This window comes from Rissa tridactyla, chromosome 1, assembly GCF_028500815.1.
Source record: "Rissa tridactyla isolate bRisTri1 chromosome 1, bRisTri1.patW.cur.20221130, whole genome shotgun sequence".
NCBI classification, from domain to species: domain Eukaryota; kingdom Metazoa; phylum Chordata; class Aves; order Charadriiformes; family Laridae; genus Rissa; species Rissa tridactyla.
Window position 1 is genome coordinate 135,402,979 of NC_071466.1, and position 19,035 is coordinate 135,422,013.

General features: G+C 41.3%; 1 long non-coding RNA gene across 1 annotated transcript; it reads left to right on the forward strand.

The window, feature by feature from the left end:
- The first annotated feature begins 6,576 nt into the window (after positions 1 to 6,576).
- LOC128915789 (uncharacterized) lies at positions 6,577 to 16,979 on the forward strand. Its single transcript, XR_008468751.1, has 3 exons — positions 6,577 to 6,754; positions 10,440 to 10,572; positions 14,016 to 16,979. It is a non-coding gene; the product is annotated as an uncharacterized LOC128915789 (long non-coding RNA).
- The last annotated feature ends 2,056 nt before the right edge of the window (positions 16,980 to 19,035 follow it).

Sequence of the window (19,035 nt, forward strand, 5' to 3'; positions counted from 1 at the left end):
CATCTTTAACAAAAGCAGCTGGTAGAAGCAGACCGGATAGGTAGATCTCATTTGTATAAATATATCAGCGTGTGACTGACTCGGTCTCACTTTTCCACTCTAATTCTCATTAGTTCTGTAAGAATAATGGCCATTTCAAGTGTTTCATTAGTAGCTGTGCCACTCTCCTACCAGTCACCCAGCTGCTGGTATTGCGAGCACTTACCTCATTACTAGACATCTGCAGAAAAGCAGAGTGCACGTTTGCAGCAGAGACCACGAAAGGGGGAATCGCGGGGCTCGTGCCTCTGTGCCTTCACTCAGCACCTTCTGCGCCAGCCCCACGGAGCGGCCCGTCCACCCAGGCAAGTGGGGAAAACCCCCACCAGCATCCTCTTGAACATAGCTTGCGGAGAAAACGGCAGTAGCACCATGCAGATTTTCTCAAGGTGACAAACTCAGCGCACCATAAGCACATTTTTTAAAAGCGTTTCATGAAATGTAATAATATTTCCTATTTGGAAGCCTAAGTGAGCAAATGACTCTTCGTTATCCACTGAGAGAGAGAGTCAGCGTTGGGGAATTGATTTATGGGGATTACTAACATCTTTTAGATATGCTGCTCTGATGTCAAAGATCTCAAGAAAACCCATTGACACCACCCCTTGAATCAAACTCGCTCTAGTCCTGCAGCTGGTCAAATGACAGCATATACTTTTAAATGTTCAGCATTGCACCACAAAGGAGGCCAGGTTTTATAAGTATTCTGTTAAGTGCCTGCAAAGCATGTGATGAAGATGGATAGGACAGTTTGGTACAGAAGAAGCTGCTTTTAGGAGCCATCTGTGTTTTTACTGTTGAGAATGAATTTTAACTAATGAAAACTTCAGTGATAAATGTTGTGCATATTGCAGCAACTACACAGTGTGATTAGATTTTATGTAGTAACTTAAGAAAGAGAGGTGGAAAATCCTGCAAGGAACATCTGCCTTATTTTGAGCTGCAGTTGAGTGGTGATGTTTGGTTGGGCTTTTTTTTACTGCTACTTCTGAATTGATATATCCTGTTGGAAATTTTCAGAGAAATTTTGCAGACTTTATTTAAAGAGCAAATGTGCTTGAGGATGTGGAGTGGTCATATTCTTTCCAGAAGTGAAGTGATCTCTGTCAATTAAGGTCAGGTTGGCAATAATATCCCCAAAATGTAAAGACCTGAACTTTTTTTTTTACAATGCAGCTTACCAGAGCCTGTTTAAAAAAAAAAAATAATTAAAAATTGTGGACAAAGGAAATCCTGATGGTGACTAGTTATCCCTCTGTATATCAATAACTCTTCTGGAATGCTTGGTGGGAAAAAGACGTATCAGAAACAAGTTGGGTTCATACTCTTCATTTTCTGTGAAGGGGATGATGTTTTGGTGGAATAGCCCATGTGTCGAGGATTCTAGTTTTTCAAGTAGATTTGGCTTCCCTTTCCTGAAAATATGCAGTTTGTGGAAATATCTTCCAGGTGCTGGACAACTAGTCTCCAGGCCCTGGCAACCTCCACAGGTGGGATCTCAGCTAGGTTAGGTACTCCTAGGTATCTATAGCTATGAACTACTCAGCTAGAAAGGCTGCTTCTGCAGTAAATGCATCTCTGCTTGATGTGGGTATCGAAAATGACACCGGCACCCCACAGCCTGGAACCACTGATTTCTCTACATTAACTGTGAAGGGAGTGTAGGTACAGATATTGATGTTAGACAAGAATCCCACCTTGCCTCCTTACCCCCGAGTCCTCTGGCTGGCTGTTTCCCTGGAAATGAAAAAAGAGATTCTTTAATTCTTTTTTTGACCTAGATGTCATTGTACAAGAGAGATTACCTCAAAGCTATTTCCCTTCCACGTTCCCACCCTCACCACATTTTTAATCTCATCTATGATGGCACAACACTGTAGAAATATTAGCAAAAGTCCCCATAACTCATTTCCACTTGTGCATGCTGTGCTATTTTGGTTCCTGGCGATGTGACCCTGATACACCATTTCCATGCTGTATGTAACCTTCTGTAATCTATTGCTTTACACAAAACAGAAAACCAACCAACCCAACTAGTCTGTTCAGCATGTTTCTAGATAACTCTTGCTTACCTGAACATGAAGCAGAAAAGGGCAAAATAAATGCAATCTTCAACCTTGAACACCTACAAAATGCCGGACATTTAAAAATTGGGAGATTAAAAATAAGTATTAAGGACTCTTTGTTCTGTGAGCTTTTGATTGTTTGCATTATTCTGTTTTTTCTTTTGGGGAAATATTACATGCCTTTTTTTTTTTTTTTTTCAGTAAGTGTCAAGATTCCCTTGAAATAATGAAATTCTAAGAGATGGCATTTAGGAAAGGCATAAGACGTTACTGAGAGAGCTACATGAGGGTGTAGGTTCACTCCGTCTCACAACAGCTCTCTGGGACCCAAGCCCCTTTTCTCACAGCTCTGTTGCATCTAGTTTCTTCTGAGGTGCTGACCACCATCATAACAGCCAGGACTTACATCCATGGTTCATGGCAACCCGAGTGTCTTAATTATCAGTATGCAAGGATATACATAATAGGTACAGCAAATTCTCATTAGTGATATGACCCTTTTAATGCACCGACATTATCATAGTCTTTCTGCTATTTGAATTTGCCTGCAGCTGGTGTTTTCTGCCGCACTGAGTTGATGTGATCCTTCACAGGAGACCTTTTCTGAAAGAAGAAAGAGGGAGGAAGGCTGGCAAAAGTAGCTTTTATTTTCCTTCTTTCCTTGGCTCTAAATGAGCAGGGAAGTTGTGTGGAGAGGAAAAAAAAATCGATATGTTAAATGAAAAAGAATGTGGTTGCACAGGGACTTGGTCACCAATATCTAAACCCCAGCACTTCAATGCTTCAGACTTTCAGGTTTGGGTAAACACAATTACCTCAACAAAGCTTACAAATTATTAGTATTTTGCTGGGAGATTATAACACATCATTAAAGATGAAAGGTTACTTTCAGACTTCAGTTAAGTTTTAAATTACATCCTTAGAGTCCACGAATGACCTTTTAGTGAGCTTGGGGCAGACAGCAGTATCTGAAATGTGGATCAGCACGAGATTGCTGACAAATGATGCCTCTCACGGAGGGGCAGCGGATCATTAGTGGGGGCACTTAGAGTTTCATGTTATTCAACTTTGAAATGGTTTTCAGTACTCTTATTATCTGGCTTATTCTTCAAAAAGAAAGAAATACAAAAAGGCTTCTGCCATAAAATTGGATGAAATTGTTCTTCAGAGACTGAATATATGCACAAGCTCACTCCTGTTAAGCTACATATTTGGTCTGAAGTAACCTGTGCAGCTAATTCTAAATGGTGCACAGAACTCTCTACAAACTTTGTTTTAGTTAAATAACTTTTACATTTCATCCGTTTCATTACTTTTTCTCCTATTAATTGCTTAACAGTCGTATTTCCCCCCGTAAATCTTTCAGCAGATATGCTTCTTAATTGGCAGCTCCCTTTGCACAACTATTAAAAAAATTGAAAATCTCTATACATGTTGTTTTTGTGTAACTAACCCTTCACAGTTCCCATACTTCCTTAAATGCTTCAACCCTTACTCTATACCCTTCTCCATTACTGCTGGCAATTCTCATGTGTCAGAAAACTGGAGCTGCCTCAGATGCCGGAGGCAGCTTATGACGGCAGCCCCTGCTGCGGCCTAGGCTGGAGTGTTTATGGCTGACTGGTTCCACTTCAACTGCTGAATAATTAAGGTTATAGGTCCTAGACAGATGAGGGAGGCATGGAGCTTTCTTGATTTCTGACTTGTTACTGGCACTTAAGACATTGAACATCTCATAGCATCAAGCTCCTTCTAGGGAAAGCTGGGGTAGCAGCATCTGACCATGCCGTTCAGATAAGCCGTATTTTCACACACCTAAATAATATCAGTGTTGGGGCTGACTGAATTCCATCTGATTTCCATCATTATAGTTGTTGGCTTGCTCACCACAGTAATTCTATTGTAGAAATATTTTACAGGAGGACAGGTAAATTTATAAGATGGCAAGGAAGGAGAATTACCACCTTCTAGTATTTTGTTATACCAATATGATTCACTAGGATTCGGATTTAAAGGGATTTTCGATAATTCTTTTTCTAATTCCGCCTTAATGAATGGCTGAGTTTTCTGCTGTTATAAGTTGCCAGATCTTTAGGGACGATGGTGAAATACTATCAGTTCTGATAGAAGAAACTATCCCTAACAATTCATGAGGAGAATGAGGAACAAGAATAGGGAAAATTATGCTCTATAGAGTAACACCAGAGCAAGGATATTACAGTTCTTCAAGCTTTTGAAGGTTTTCATACTGAATTTTAAGAAAAAGGGCGTGGCTGGGAAGAGGGACCTCCTTACCCATGTATTATTAGGATGTTTTGAACTGAAAGCATTGCATTGTAAAACCTCGTCTTTATCTTGCGACTTGGGGTTGTAAGTTGGAAGTAGTTGATGTGGATACTAAGTTGTGAAAACAGAAAGCCCTCACAGGCTCACTTTTGGAGCTGACACGATACACTGGCTGAGGCTTTGTCTCTAGAGCTTTAGGCCAGAACCTTGGCATTCTCAAAAAGGTATCGGTTCTGTGAATACATTTTTCCCTACGTGAACCGTGCATCTATGAGCAGCTCTGTGTACAGGCCATTTAGCTGGCTGTTGAACTATCTTGTTTGTGCCAAATAATTGTGCTTATAATTAGCAGGCGTAAATTTACATTCCCTTTGAAAAATGTGTTCTTCAATATCAAAGCAATGCAAGAAATAGATCTTTTTTTGTTATTGCCGAAATGAGCCTGGATCTGCTGTTTAACTTGCATATATAATGACTTATTTCAGTACGTTTCTTCGACAGGACCCAAAGGTCCTAAAGCATGTTATGCGTTGCACTTGAACACCTTGCATCGAACAGCTGTGATACATGCCGATTTGCTGCAATGCCACATGAAATTAAGGACAGGAAACAAAGGTCCCTTTCATAACTGAAATTGGATGAAGTGATTCCCAATAGGCAGCACAGGGATGATATAGTCAAATTAGAGGCAAAGCAGAAAGCTAGACAGTCCTGTTTTAGAAAGATTGCCAAGGGATCTTAACTACCACAAGAGTACAGGATCTTGATTTTTCTGTCTCATCTGAAAAACAATACCCCTATCACCAGTGCTTGCACAAGAGGGAATTTTGGGTTTTTGTTTAGTGATCACTGCTCTAAGACCAGGATTTAGAAATGTTGACTGTTTCTGAAAGCCTTCACATGGATCTGTTGAATATAAGCTGCTTTGCCTCATTTATACTTGCATCCACCTGATTTCAGCATCTGGTTTCTCATGGGCTGCTGGAGTTAGAGATTAATCCTGTGTGTTTTTCTGAGGGCTGGCACTCCTTGTATTTTTGTAAGAAAAAAAAGACTTAATTTTCTACACTTGGTAAATCTTAAATCCTGAAAGTTTCACAGCAGAGTGAAAAGTCTAATATAATTAGAATTACATTTGTAAGGACTAATATTTTTTACGACGTCGGAGCTAGAATATAATTGGCTGTCTGTTTTTTTTTTTTTTTCAAAGTGGTAATTAAATTTAACTTTACTTTTTAATAGATCTGAGGTTTCCTCAGATATTAGGCCTTTAACATCGCCTTGTTTTTAAGCTAAAGATGTTAATTTTGACTTTGAGCTGGACCCAATGCAGTGAGTCCCAGACTCTGAACCAATCAAGATTACAGTCACATTTTCCTCATAACTTTGGTTTATGTCCTGCTTGGGGGAAGGAGACCGCATACTTATTTGTAACCATCTCCATTTTTGTAGCATCTTGGGATTTGCTGCAGGTATGCCATCCAAGTGATTCTGTTCCACCCCTGCCTTGCTTCTATGATTTGACAAGGTCAAAGCATTTGATGGCTTGTACTGTTGGAAAAAACACTGTGTGAGGTAGTTTAGGAATTGAGGGGAATCATTTGTTCAAATATGGAATGCATAAGGAAAAAAAATTTGGGCCAGCATAAACAGATTTTCAAGGTCACTTATACGTATGTGAAGACATATTCAAAAGAGAAAACTGTTCATCGTCCAATATCACGGGCCAAATTTCCAGCTGGTGCCTTTGCAGTAAGCTTTGCACAAGTTATCAGGGGAAAAGCTCTTTAGTAACACAACTTCAAAGTACACTTCTCTTCCTCTGACCGATGTTGGAAATGTCTGGTCCCTGCTCTTAAGACTTGTCCATCAGATTCAAAGGAATTCTGGAAAAATGGTAATGTATAAACAACAACATTAAGACAGAAAACTCTGGGGGTCATATTTTCCCTAACAGTGGCGCTCTTTCTTAGGCCAATGGTGGCACCATTTGTCTTCCTGATCGTAGCCAATGCCTCTTCACTGCGGCAGCTGCTATTTTCTGCCTGTGCCTGACTGAATCTTAGTGCTCGATAACACCTCTGCCTGCGCGGTCGTATCCCCTGCTTTCTATTTTCAGCCCCTGTGTACAAAGTAATTTCATCCAAGTGATCTTCTGTCGCATTCAGTTGACTCGATTGTCCGCTGCCAAATGCGTTTGCCACTTCGGATTGACACTGACAGTAAGTCAGCAAACTTCAAAGCCAACTTGAATTTGCTTTTCAGCATTAGCCACGCTACCCTGCATCTCTCACTTGCGACTGGACTACTTATAGCCAGAGACTCTGCCTGTATGAGTGATTCATCCTTTATTCATGTTCATGGTAAGCCATTTCGTTACTCCTCTCCAAATTAATGCTAATTGCATTACACTGCTATTCTCACAAGAAAAATAAGTTGTATGATGGTGATCTGCCCTAACTGGATAAAAAGCCTTATTTGGGAAGCAGAATGCCTGTTTTCTTTCCTCCTGAACTCTACAGTTATGTTTCATGTCTTCTCAGAGCATATTTTAATGTGTGTTGTTTTCCCAGCAACCAGGGCTGGAAAGTATTTTTTTTTTCTTCTTTTTTATTTCTTCTAAGATATTAAAATTCCAATGTACTCCTATGATTCCAGGAGCTGAGGCTTTGAGCAATGTGCCTGACCTCTGCATCCTGCGATACAATATTCCCTAATTTTGGTGCATGTTTTAGGAATGCTGGTAGACGGATGAAATAACCTCGTGGCCTCCTCAGTACCATTTCCCCTTCATCCTTTTGACTCTGGAAAAGATGACTTCATGGTTTATGTATTTTATTTATTGATCTCTTTCCCTCTCTTCTACAAAGGCTACACTAAGGCATGCATCTTAAAAAAAAAAAAAAAGTAGTACATCCAGCAAGCTCAGGTAAAAGAGTACTTGCTTTCACTAGAAAAGAAAAATTTCTGCATGAAAAGTTTACCCATTTGTCTAGTGACCATAATAAGCTGCAGGAACTGCCACCACCTGGAGAGCCCAGACAGGAGAAAGGAAAGGGAATTGAGTAGCTGAGCCCTACGGTAAGGACCACTAACACAAAGTGTGAGTTTGCTGAGAAGAGCCCTATGAAGGAAGAAAAGCAATTTTCTATTGAGAAACCTAGAGAAAGGATAAAAGGCTATTGCAAACCCACAGTGTTTGGGAAGGGTTGAGGGAATGACAAACTGGATTCAGCTTATCTGTAGTCCATGGGCCTCAGGAGATACTCTTCCATTTGTTTGGTTTGGGGTTGGGCGACAGCCCTAGTGCTACTTCACGTCACAGGATTGCTCTGTAATCTAGAAAGAAAAGGTTTTCTCCAGTTTCACCAGCTGGTTGCTAAAAAAATGCCACTGCTCAGCACAGAGAAGCACTGAGAGGGCCACGCTGGCCAGACAGGCATGAAGTGCTTGGTCCAGGTTGGGCATCTGAAGAGCTGGCCACTTCTATAGGAGCCAAGGTGGCAATGTGGAACACTGTGATAAAATCTGGATCCTACCACAGGGAAGCTCTAATTTTTGAAAGGAAGACAAAAACCTTTTGTTGCCATTCACAAGGCGTGACTGTCCCCAAAGGCTGAAACCTTCCTCAGCCTCAAAGCTGAGGAAGATAATTTTTGGACCCCCATCAACCGTTTGGTGTCTCTTGCCCACCAGACAATACCTGCGGGTTGTTCTCATTTAGAAGCTGTAAAGGTAGTGTCCCCGGTTTCTGGCCTGTTCTGGGAAACATATCGCCATGCTTCGCTCCCCACAGTCCCTCTGCCAAGGGCCCTGCAGGGACACATGTTTTAGTGCTGTTCAGCGACTTGGCCTCAGCCTCCCACGCTGGGGCTGATGATGTTGAATGGAATTATGGGGAACAGAAGAGCTTATGAAGTGGTGCTTAGCTGCGTAATAATTTCCTGAGTGTCAGTGCTCAAACATCCAGCAGATTAATTTTGTACTAAACAATGTCCTACTTGTTTGTGAATAAAGTTCCCAATCTAACTGCTGTCACTGGAGCTGCATTGAACTTGTATGTTGGTGACTTTTTCTGTCTAATGATGGGGAAGAATAGGACAAAATATGTCTGGAAAATATGTTACGTGGTGAAACTGATCTGAGAAAGCTGTGGTTGAACGTAACTGTTGTTGACTCAGACATCCTTGAGGTTATTTTCCTTATGAGATAATATAATTATAAGAATTATAAACCAAGAGAAATTATTGAAGTAATTTTGTCCCTTCTATGACAACACAGTGCTCCTACATCACTCTTTCCTGGTTCTCTGCACATCTACTATCACTTAACCATCAGATATTACTTTGCTAAAATTAATCTCCAACTTTATCTAACCCTTCTGAACAACTATGAGATAAACAAAATTTAGTCCTCTAATAGTTTTGGAAAGTTAAGTAAATTAATAAGGTGAAACTCCCTAAGAGTTTTTTTGAATTTTTTGGGGGGAGGGTGTGGTGCAGGGGGGAGGAGTGGTCAGTAAAGATCTTCGGATCGTACATAATCTCTTGTATTTAAGTTCTGTCATTGCAGTGGTGTTTGAAAGTAGACAAACCCTGCAAGAGCCTTTTAGGGAATGGATCCCAGGACAGGCTAGAGAGCACCCTTGCTAACTTCTGAGACTGTAAACCTCCATGAAAAGATCTCGTATTTCTCTTTCTCATGCTGTGGAAAACACTAAACTGCCGTTTTCCCAGGTGAGACTTGGAGTGTTGGTGCTCTCTTTGTGCTACCTATTTTCTGTGATCTGATGTGACTGATTCTGAGCAACCAGAATCACTTTGCTGTTTTATCTGAGACCTGAAAGACTTTGAAAGAAACTTATTGAGGTCAATTCATCAACGTAATGAAACCTCAAATTTCTTTTGGTCTGTGGAAGGTGGTGCTCGTAACCTGGCAAGAATAAGACATTCAGCCATTACTGCATATATTGGTGTCATAAATGTTCCTGGGGAAATTCCATCTGGTTGTGATCATTGTAAGACCAGAAGACAAGCAAAGCATGTTAAATAACAATAAATGAGCTCTAATATGCATCGTCAACTTTGAAAGCTTTGGCCTGAAAGGCTTATCATGAGTTTTCCCAACCATCTCCAGTTAAAAACACTTGTGCTGTTTCATCTATTTGCATTCATGGCAATTACTCCTTATTTGTGAGAGAGTACCCTCTAGATTTCATAATTTATTCACTGAATATTTATGTAAACTTATCTGGAGGAGAGCAATGTCTTACTGCCTTTTATTCTTCCTGAGCCTGAAAGTGTCTCTTGCTACCTGTTCCAGGAAAAACATCTTGAAGTGCATCCATGCATCCACTGAACCCTGAATGGTAGCAAGGCAAGTAGGTAAAAGTGGAGGAAAAATGTTGTGGTCGAAGTATTGGTTCTGCCACAAACTACCCAAGTGATTATTTGGGTAGGACACTTAAGGTGTGATTTGATTGTCTAGATCTAGGGTCCTGGTGCCACTCGTGATGTCTTTATTAATCTGAGACATTTGGACCCTGATGGCAAATACGACAAAGCTGATGGGATTTGAAAGAGATGTCTCTTTCTGGAAGAATGGCAACTGGAGGCTAGGTGGCGCATCCCATTATACCTAAAAGGATATAGGGTGCTTCAGTAATGGAATGCCACCCCTTTATGGGGAAAAAAGGGGGACTTAGCGATGCTCAGAGTACTGGTACCTCGGTGTAGCTCTTGGGCACTGAGCTTCCATAGGACATTCAAAGTCCTGGGTGGGCACCTGGGAGCGCATGCGAGTTGTCTCAAAATTCACCAAATCCATTGCACTGCACTCACTGGTGAAACAGTGCTGAGCACAGGGATACCCTTTAAATCCTATTGCCCTCCCGGAGCGAAATTCCTGGGGCGCTGGTGGGCCGAGCCTCATGAAGATTTGCAGCCTGAAGCCCTTTCTTGACAGCGCCTGCCTGGAACTTTGCTGTTCGAGTGTGATAGTCTTCTCCTTATCGCTGTTCACGTGACTTTTTTTTTTTTTTTCCCACAGGGATGTTCCAGGACCCATCTCCAGAGACGAGAATGCAGAATATGTTTCTGATGTCTTCCCTGCCCTGCATGTGAATCCCTAAATGCCGCAACAGAGCAGGCAGAAAAAAACCACTCTCAAGTTCTCCGCCTGGGTGTGTTTGAACACTTGCATGATGAGACTAGCTGAAATATGACATGTTAAACTGAAAATGAGTTTTCGCAGCCTGCTGCCCTGCAGAGAGGGTGTGTGGGCTGAATGGATCACTATCAAGCAGGGGAGGCAAATGTTTGCTTTTTTTTTTTTTGCCTTGAGAGAAGATGGTGCAACAGTGGTTAAAGTAAAATTCAACTTTTCCCTCTGCAGAAGCTTCATTACACCAGCCTGTAGGCAGCTTCTTTGTGCTTTCAGTGGTAGCCTGTAATCTAGCTTTTTGCTTTCTGCCACAGCAGCGCAGCCTTTCAGATTCCTTTCTCCCAGTATCTTTTTCAGGAGAGAATGGATCCCTTTTCAGTAAGGCAAGAGGAACCTTTGTATTATTTAGACTATTTGTGTCTTACCAACAAGGTGCCAGTTTCCTTCCATAACTTCTGCACTAAAATCAAAGGCATATCTTCTTCAAAGATATGATCCTACCCCTTCCTTTCCTTCTGCTCTGCTTCTCTGGCTTAAGCAATCTCCCTCTGAACATCTAATATTAAAAGGTACACTTATTTTATCTCAGTTGCAAATGTTTTCCGTTAAGTTCTTGGAACCCTGCTCCTCTAGGTCTGTGCTTTCCAAGCCCTGGCACAACATTTTGACTTCCTCTGGGAGAAAATGAGACAACAAGGTGGATGTGAGTAGCACCAGGTACCCGTGATGGTGTCTGCTGCTATTTGATAGTAACAATAGTTTAACAGTAACAATAATCTCTGGGTTTTTTTCAATAAATGCCAGAGATTTGGCACATGCAGTCGGGCAGATTGTGCAAGCAAATACTAAGGCTGCCTTTTTAAAGACCAAGTTTCTAGCCCAAGCTCTGCCAAGCAGGATTTTTTTCAGCTTCTAAACCAGCATATTGTGTAAAAGAGGAGATCTCTGCTTGCTTGCTTTTCTGGGGTAGGCATGCAAGAGTAACATCTCAGAAACGTACAGCTGAATAGCGGTCAGGTAATATCTTAGGGTGGCGATCTGAGGGTGGTTTATTTTCCATTCAACCTTCTTGGGCACAGCAGGCAGTTGTGTTTTGCTGAAGGCTGGGCATCTGCAAAGGAGAAGGGGCAAGAAAGTGCTAGGGTTGTCATGAGCCACTTCCTAAAGATTAATAATTTGGGTTGAATTTCAGCTGTTACTGGGGCTCCCCACAGGCACCTGTGCTCCAGTTCTGTCACTGAGAGACTGAAACACCAAGAGAAATGCTAACTTTAATTAGAAAAATAGATGGACTGTCCTCTCCTGCTGCCAACTACACAAGATTTAATTTGAAAAATGTTTACTTCAAAGAGGCAATGAAAGTGTTTGTAATTCATAAAAACAGATTATTTGACTTAAGGTTAAAGATCCATGGGGTAAATTCTGCAAAAAGATGGTCTGACCAGGTTGCTTTATCTAAGTTTTGATTCATTTCCATGCTTTTACGGAAATTATTAATGGTGTTATTGTGTTAATGGTGATGTAACTTCTGCTTGTTTATATAGAAAACAACATATATAACCCATTCGCATTACAATAACATGCCCTTCCCATTTTAAATTGAAAACATGTCCAACTTAAGAAAAATAAATGCCAAAACTAGTTTTCCTCACTTCTGCATTCTTGAGTTACTCCTGTGACAGATTTGGGATCTGTCTGTGCCAAGCTGAATTCCATTTTGATGTCTGAACCCCTCTGCCTTTCAGGATTATTCATACTATCATCTGATGACTGTTCTTTGGTATTTCAGCCTTTTTGTTGCTTTAAAACATCTTTCTGCAGCAGGGATTTGATGCCAATTGGGGTGTAAGAAGTGTTTTCACCTGCCCAGCCCAAGGTGGGGTGGGTGTTCCCAATCTAGTGGCGGGGAAGGCAGTGGCATCACTTCTTGTAAACCTGAAGGAAGGCAAGAGGGAAGCATGGATTCCTCCTGTTCTGTCCCCAAAGCACTGCTTCTGCTTGATGTGTCACCAGCTAGAAAAGGCAGCCGAGGCAGTCCCAGTGCTGCACTCCCTTGCATGGTGTGTTTTGGCCAGGAAGAACTCCCTGCAGAAGACGAGTGTTTTTTGCTAGGGCGCTGTTGATTTTCTTGGGCTGACTTCCAGGTAGATGGATGGGGTCTGGAAGCCTCCCCAGCTGCAAAGGATGGACAGAAAAGGGCTGGTTTTTAAAATCAGGTGTTTTCCTGACCAAAGAGGTAGCAGATTGTCATGTTGTTGGTAGAAGAAAGTTGTAAAGAGAGAAATCAGGGAGGGCTTTTTGTTCTGTACACGCACTCAAGGGAGGCAGAAGACTAAGATCGTTTTGTGGGAAATTGAATCTATAGTTTGTTTAAAAAAAGAAAGACCTGCAGTGCTCTCCTACTTGCAGGAGTAACAGTGGTGGTGGTGATCAAATTATTTTTAAAGTCCCTTTCTAAAAGGCATTGAGTGGCAGTTCACAGGGCTCTGGTGTGAATCTGCCTGCCCGAATGCGAGGGGGAGAGGGGGCGAAGAAGAGGGCTCCCAGAAAGCCCAAAGCTCTTATCTGGGGGTCTACAATGATGAGCTGCAGCCCCACAGCCTGGGAAGGGCGATGGGCGTGGAGATGATTTGGATCCAGGCAGTCAGAGGTAAAGACAATGACTCGACAATGGTTAATGTCCCATCTTTACACAGTTAATCATCTGTGGGAGTCGGGGGTCTCTTTGCAGTAAACAAGTTGTTTTGGTTGGAGGGGAGGGGCTGTTAACAGCCATTTAAAAGTGATGGTGGCAGAAATCTCCCCGCCCTTTCTCTTTGCCCTGCCTTACCTATTCTTCTGTTCATTAATTCCTTGTCTTTAATTCTTACACAGTGAATAAAACAGACGGTTTCCCTTTTGTTTCTAGCTAGTTTGTCTGTCTGCTTCTCATGAATTAGCACAATACTGCAAAATCTGGACTGCAAATCAAGCAGAGATTGGGCTCTGTGAATGGGAAATCAGATCTATTTTGCTTAAAAAAAAAAAAAAAAGGTGCGATAACACAGACCTAAAAAAATGCTTGTAGAAAACTCCCTGAGAGCGTTGCTTTTAGATACTAATTTCAATTTAAAGGAGTGCTCTTGATCCCAGGTATGGGCTAAGTGTAAATTAAGGATGAAAAAATGTTATAACAATTTCTTAAATCAGAATTTCACTTCCTAATTTTTAATTGGTACTTAAATAAAATCTTGCCAACTGCCTTAGCACCAGATTTTCAAATCACTTTTCAAGTATCACCTTTACAATGGAGTATTATTTAGCACAGACTGCCATTATAGAGCAACATGGATTTCATTCTTCCGCTGTTTGCTTTTGATATCCAGTGCTGCTAACACAGAGGGCACCCGTGTGACACAGTAATTTTATACACAGTTTAATAAACAGAAGATTTCTCTTTTGTGCTTTCTTCTGCTTATCCAGCTCAAGTTCAGACAAAGGAAGACAAGGGCTGCACGGCAAAGCCTCAGCGAACGTGAAGCTCCTCCAGCTTTTGGTCTGTCTGGGCTGAAGGACAGTACCCGTGGAGATCACAGAAAATCTGGGTTCATCTCCGCGCCGGAATGCAGAAGCCTTGCAAGCTTGCACAGAGACAACAGCTCCGAGCTGTCAGCGCTCCGGTGCTAGGCTTGCCTGGCTGCCGAGCGTCGTGGTTTGCTGCTCTTCATCACTTTGTCCCCAAGGACTCTCTCAATGGAGAGGACAGGAAGAAAAGATGTCTGGGAGAAGTGAGCCCTGATGAGGTGACGGTGACAGCTTAGGGGCAGCGCGTTTCCTCTATGCTTACCTCCACGGTAGCTGACGGCTAATTGCAAATCCTGCTGGTGTTTCACCTGCTGACTCTTGTTGCTTTCTTACTAATTCTCATAATTTTCTTTTAATATATGCCATTCTTCATCTTTTGTGCACATACCCCCATGCTAAAATGAGCTAGAATAGCTGAACTCTTCTCCTCGTCTCCCCTTGCAAAGCTTCTCTGCAGGGGTAGGAGCAGAGCACAACTAGCAATAACTCGCTATGTATCCCTGCGTGCATCACATTTGCTGCGGGAGGGAAGGTCACAACCTAAAAAATCCTTGCTTCCTAAGCTAGCCAAAAGGGGATGCTTATAAAATTTTAAGCTGCTCTAATACTTACGTACTGCAAAAGGTTGTAACGTGTACTACTGAGACATTCAAATAGACCGTGAGCATCAGAAGTGTTGAAGAGCTGCTATTTAAGTCATCACAGATGAGCTGCAAACTTATAGAGTTAATGTAAATTTTCAGGTTAGGCAGTTGAATGACTTTATTGAGTACATGTTAATTCAGAGTTCCTAAACAATGAGATGGTTTAATCATTTACTTAAGACTGCAGCCTGATCTCCAGCAGACTGAGCAATCTCTCTAGGAAAGGGGACACAAGTGGTCTGACAGAGAAATCCCTTTCAGTCTTGGGATGGTGATGCTGCCTTCAGAAGCTCTGACTTGTTCTGCCTCTGTTTAAATTTGTCTAGTGCGCACAAAGCTCAGGTCGGACACAGCAAATGGGTTCAGCACTTCCTGCAAGTCAAGTGTTTCTCCAGAATGTTATATGAATTTCATCAGTTTTTTTTAACATTGGCAGCATTATAACAATAATTTTGACTATTATAAAATAATTTTCAGTATTAGTGGGTTATTAGTTAAATTTCTGCTATTTGCAGTGGTCAGTCAACAAGTCATGCACGAGTTGATACCGTGTTTGCGTCTTGTTGTACCCATACCACTTTGTTTTGATCTGCCTGACTGAGATGGTTTTGGTTGAAGGAACGGCTGTAGCCTACTTGGGGTTCTGCTGCTTGTTCCGTCTTTCTTTGCTGTCCACATCTATGGTGAGAAGTGAAAGAGGCTGACCACCACCCTTCCGTAATTTTAAGTTGCTATATGCTGCATGTGGAGGAGCTTTGAATTAAAGGAGTAGCTTGAAACAACTGAAGGAGTGCGACTGGCACAAAATGAACTGCTTGAATTCATGGACAACCAACTTGCAGAGTAGAAGGACTTTCCAGCCATATGAGAGATGACGTTCTGGGGACCTCCCCCTGCAAATGTCTGAGAACAAGGACCTGAAATATAAGCTAGAGCTTCATAAATTTATGGAAGGGATTTTATAACACAACGGAGAATTTCATTTAAATAGAAAATACAGCTTGTGATTCATGTATAGGTATTTCTAAGGGGTTTTAGAAGGAGACTGGTTTGCTGTTTGCATTGATATTGTACTATTCCCATGCTTTAGGGCTTCAACTGGCTGCTTGCTGAGACTAAAAAGGAATTTATTTCTTCTTGGGCTATAACTAAACCCAGGAGATAGTGGTGCTTGTATGTCTTGCTCAGTGATTCAGAGTGAAATACATCACCACATTTGGAGACCAAAAGATAGTTTCCTTAGGTGAGACGGGCAAGGACTACACAAATTCCTTGTGTCTTTCTGTATTAAAATGGAGCATGGTTAGCCTAGGTTGTTCTGGGAGTTAAATCTTACACATTCCTACTATTTCAGAGCCTTAGGACATTGGTAATGTTTTTGAGATCCACTAATCTTCTTCATGTCCATTTTCTTATAAATGGGTGTTTTTAATCCTTTACTAAAGATGTAAATTTATTGCCAGGCACTGGTGGTTGTTTTGTGGCTTTTGGAGTAGATGCTTGCCCCAAATGGTTCTTCCCAGCTTCTTTGTCTTCCTCCTTTTCTTGTTTTCCTCCTCTTGTTTTCCTCTTTTCTCTCTCCTCCCACAGCTGAGCTTGCTGCACTCTCTACTATTCTTTCCACAGACATCTGCCTCTGTGTTTCCCTTCACAAAACCTTTATGAATTACCTACATTGGGTTGTATGTGCAGGAGAACTGTTTTTGGATTGGAGGATTTTCATGGTAACAGAGGAATACTATTAGTGTTACTGTACTGTACTGCCATATGAGCTGTTGACTGTGGAGCCATTGTCGTGTTTTGTTTCACATTGCACTTCAAGTCACTGCTTCTACGCTTGAAGAAAGAAAATGGCATGCTTCAAACATAAGCTGATTAAAAGTGCAAAATGCGGATGAGTTTCGTTAACCTATTTTTTCAGTTTCCAAGTTCTGATTTTCTGCAGCTGAGTCAAGCAACCTGCTCAGTTCATTGCAGTTCGTCTGCTGTGCTCCTGGTGAGCCCATCAGCCAGCCTCAGGTACAAGTTTCTCCTTGCAACTGAAATTAACTCCTGATGGAAAGGGGCTGGGCCCCAAACCTGGGGTGCCAGCGCAGCTGTGACTGCAGCGAAGTGGGTGCCCCTTCTCTGTCATGAGTATGTCAAACCCCTGGTCCACAAACCTTTTGAAAATTCAGATTGAGATCTGTGGATTAAGGCTTAAGCTCTCCTTAATTTATCTCCCAGATTTAAAAGCAGCAATCTATATTCCCAATATTTCCATCAGCTAGTACAGTGACTGCTTTTTTTGGTAGTGGTTGTGGAATGCATCCAGCTGTGAACAGGTTTCCACGTCTAATAAAGATCCTTCTAAATAATGGCCAAGTGTGGATGCTTTAACCTTTGATCCGGAATAGTTAGCACTGCAGACCAAGGCTTAGACTGATGCAAGGAGCAAAAAGGTAACTGTGAAGGTCCGGATTCCCTCTGCTCTCAAAACAATAACAATCTTTTTTTTATACTCATCAAATTTTATGATTTCCAAAAGGAAAACCGTATTGATCAACACAGAGGCTTTCTGAAAGGCTTTGAAGCAGGCACAGATGCAGAGCAAGGGTCTGAGAAAGGGTAAAGATGCCAACGCATAAGGCTTGTCAAGCTGTTGCCAATACCCAGAACAGAAGTAATTAACTCTTCATGAATAGTTAAATTTGGGGAGTTAAGAGGTGACTGTGTTCCAGAGCCATTTTAGCAAAATAACTGTATCCTGTGGGTTTTGCCATGAAGTTATCTGAATTTGGAAAGCTCGTCCCATAGTTCTAGTCAAGCTGTGCAAATACTCTGAGCACATTTAATATATGTAAATTAAATTAATGTTAAATCACTGTGTCTCTGTGGTAGTGAATAATACAGAAAAAGCAAATGGGATGCACAGCAAATGGAGGTGATTCAGCTGTCTGACTGTGTGCATGAATATTTCCCCAAACTCTGCTTTAAATGGAGAGATTACAAAAGCACAATTTTCCTTAAAAGAGCAAATATTTAATACACTCAAAATTGTGAGATTATAATGTTTCTTTTTACTTAGTCCTGCAGTGCTCTAGCTTTAGCTTTAATGTTCAAGCTTGATAATTTAGTTTTCTAAAAATAGCCTGCCAGACTATGCCTTACATTTCATTATTTTTTGAATACTCCTTTGGACGTACCAGGCCATAAAAATCAGCCCCCAAACTTGCACTGTAAAGCAAATATTGTTCCTTCCTTGGGTGGATGAATTATTAATTGAGGTTGGGCTTTCTTGGTGCAGGAAGTTCTGATGAGTTCAGTTTTGCAACAAGGATTTTAATCTTGTATCGCTGAGCTCTTAGTGCAGGCAACTAGATATAAAACTGATGAATAATAAATGTTATAATGCTGCCAAACTCTGAGCTAAGGGAAAAGGTGGCAGTTCAGAAGGACACACATCTTGGGTCCCTTGGAGTTTGGTGCACAGGTCAAAGGTGCTGCTGGATGGCAGGGGTTTGGAACTTTGGACTTTAAGGTCCCTCCCAACCTAAACCATTCTATGAATGGGACTGCAGCTCTGCTCAGGTTGTTGTCAGCAACCAAAAGTGGCTTAGTTTTTGTCAGAGTTGGCTGTAAGGGTATTCTTTTGGTTGTTCCTTTTCCTTTTCCTTTTCCTTTTCCTTTTCCTTTTCCTTTTCCTTTTTTTTCTTTTCTTAAAAAAAAAAACAAAACCCAGTGGGTACTCTTGTATTGGCACTTGTGGGCTTTTAATGGGAGTGGGTAAACAGACAAGAGCGTGAATATAAATGATTGTCCTTTGCTGCTTCTTAGAGAAATCACATTGAACTTGTGTTGAATAGACTGAAAAAATAAAGCTGTCTCTGGGATAATTTTTTTAAATAATGTGTAGTATTGATGTTTACGCATTTCGTTGTGAGGGAATTACTGATGTGTGAAAATGCTATTGTAACTGAAGGGCTGCAGTAATCAAGCACTGAAGGACTTTTTCCCCTAGAGATTTATTTTTCTTGGTACTTCTGTGTTTTAAAGAAGAACTGATTGACAACAAAAAGCCTAGATAAGAACAAAAACTTTTAGAATAAATCAGGATTTTTAGTTTAAAAATTTTCATTAGTAGAAATATTGAAGCATGTTGTGAAGTATTGACCTTAATTATTAGAGCAAAAAAAAGGAGTTTCTACCCCTAAATACCCTGTTTCTACCCCTAAATACCACTCCTTCAGCTGGTAGGAAGAGGTTTGGATCTGTGCTTTCCTTATTTTGTTGTG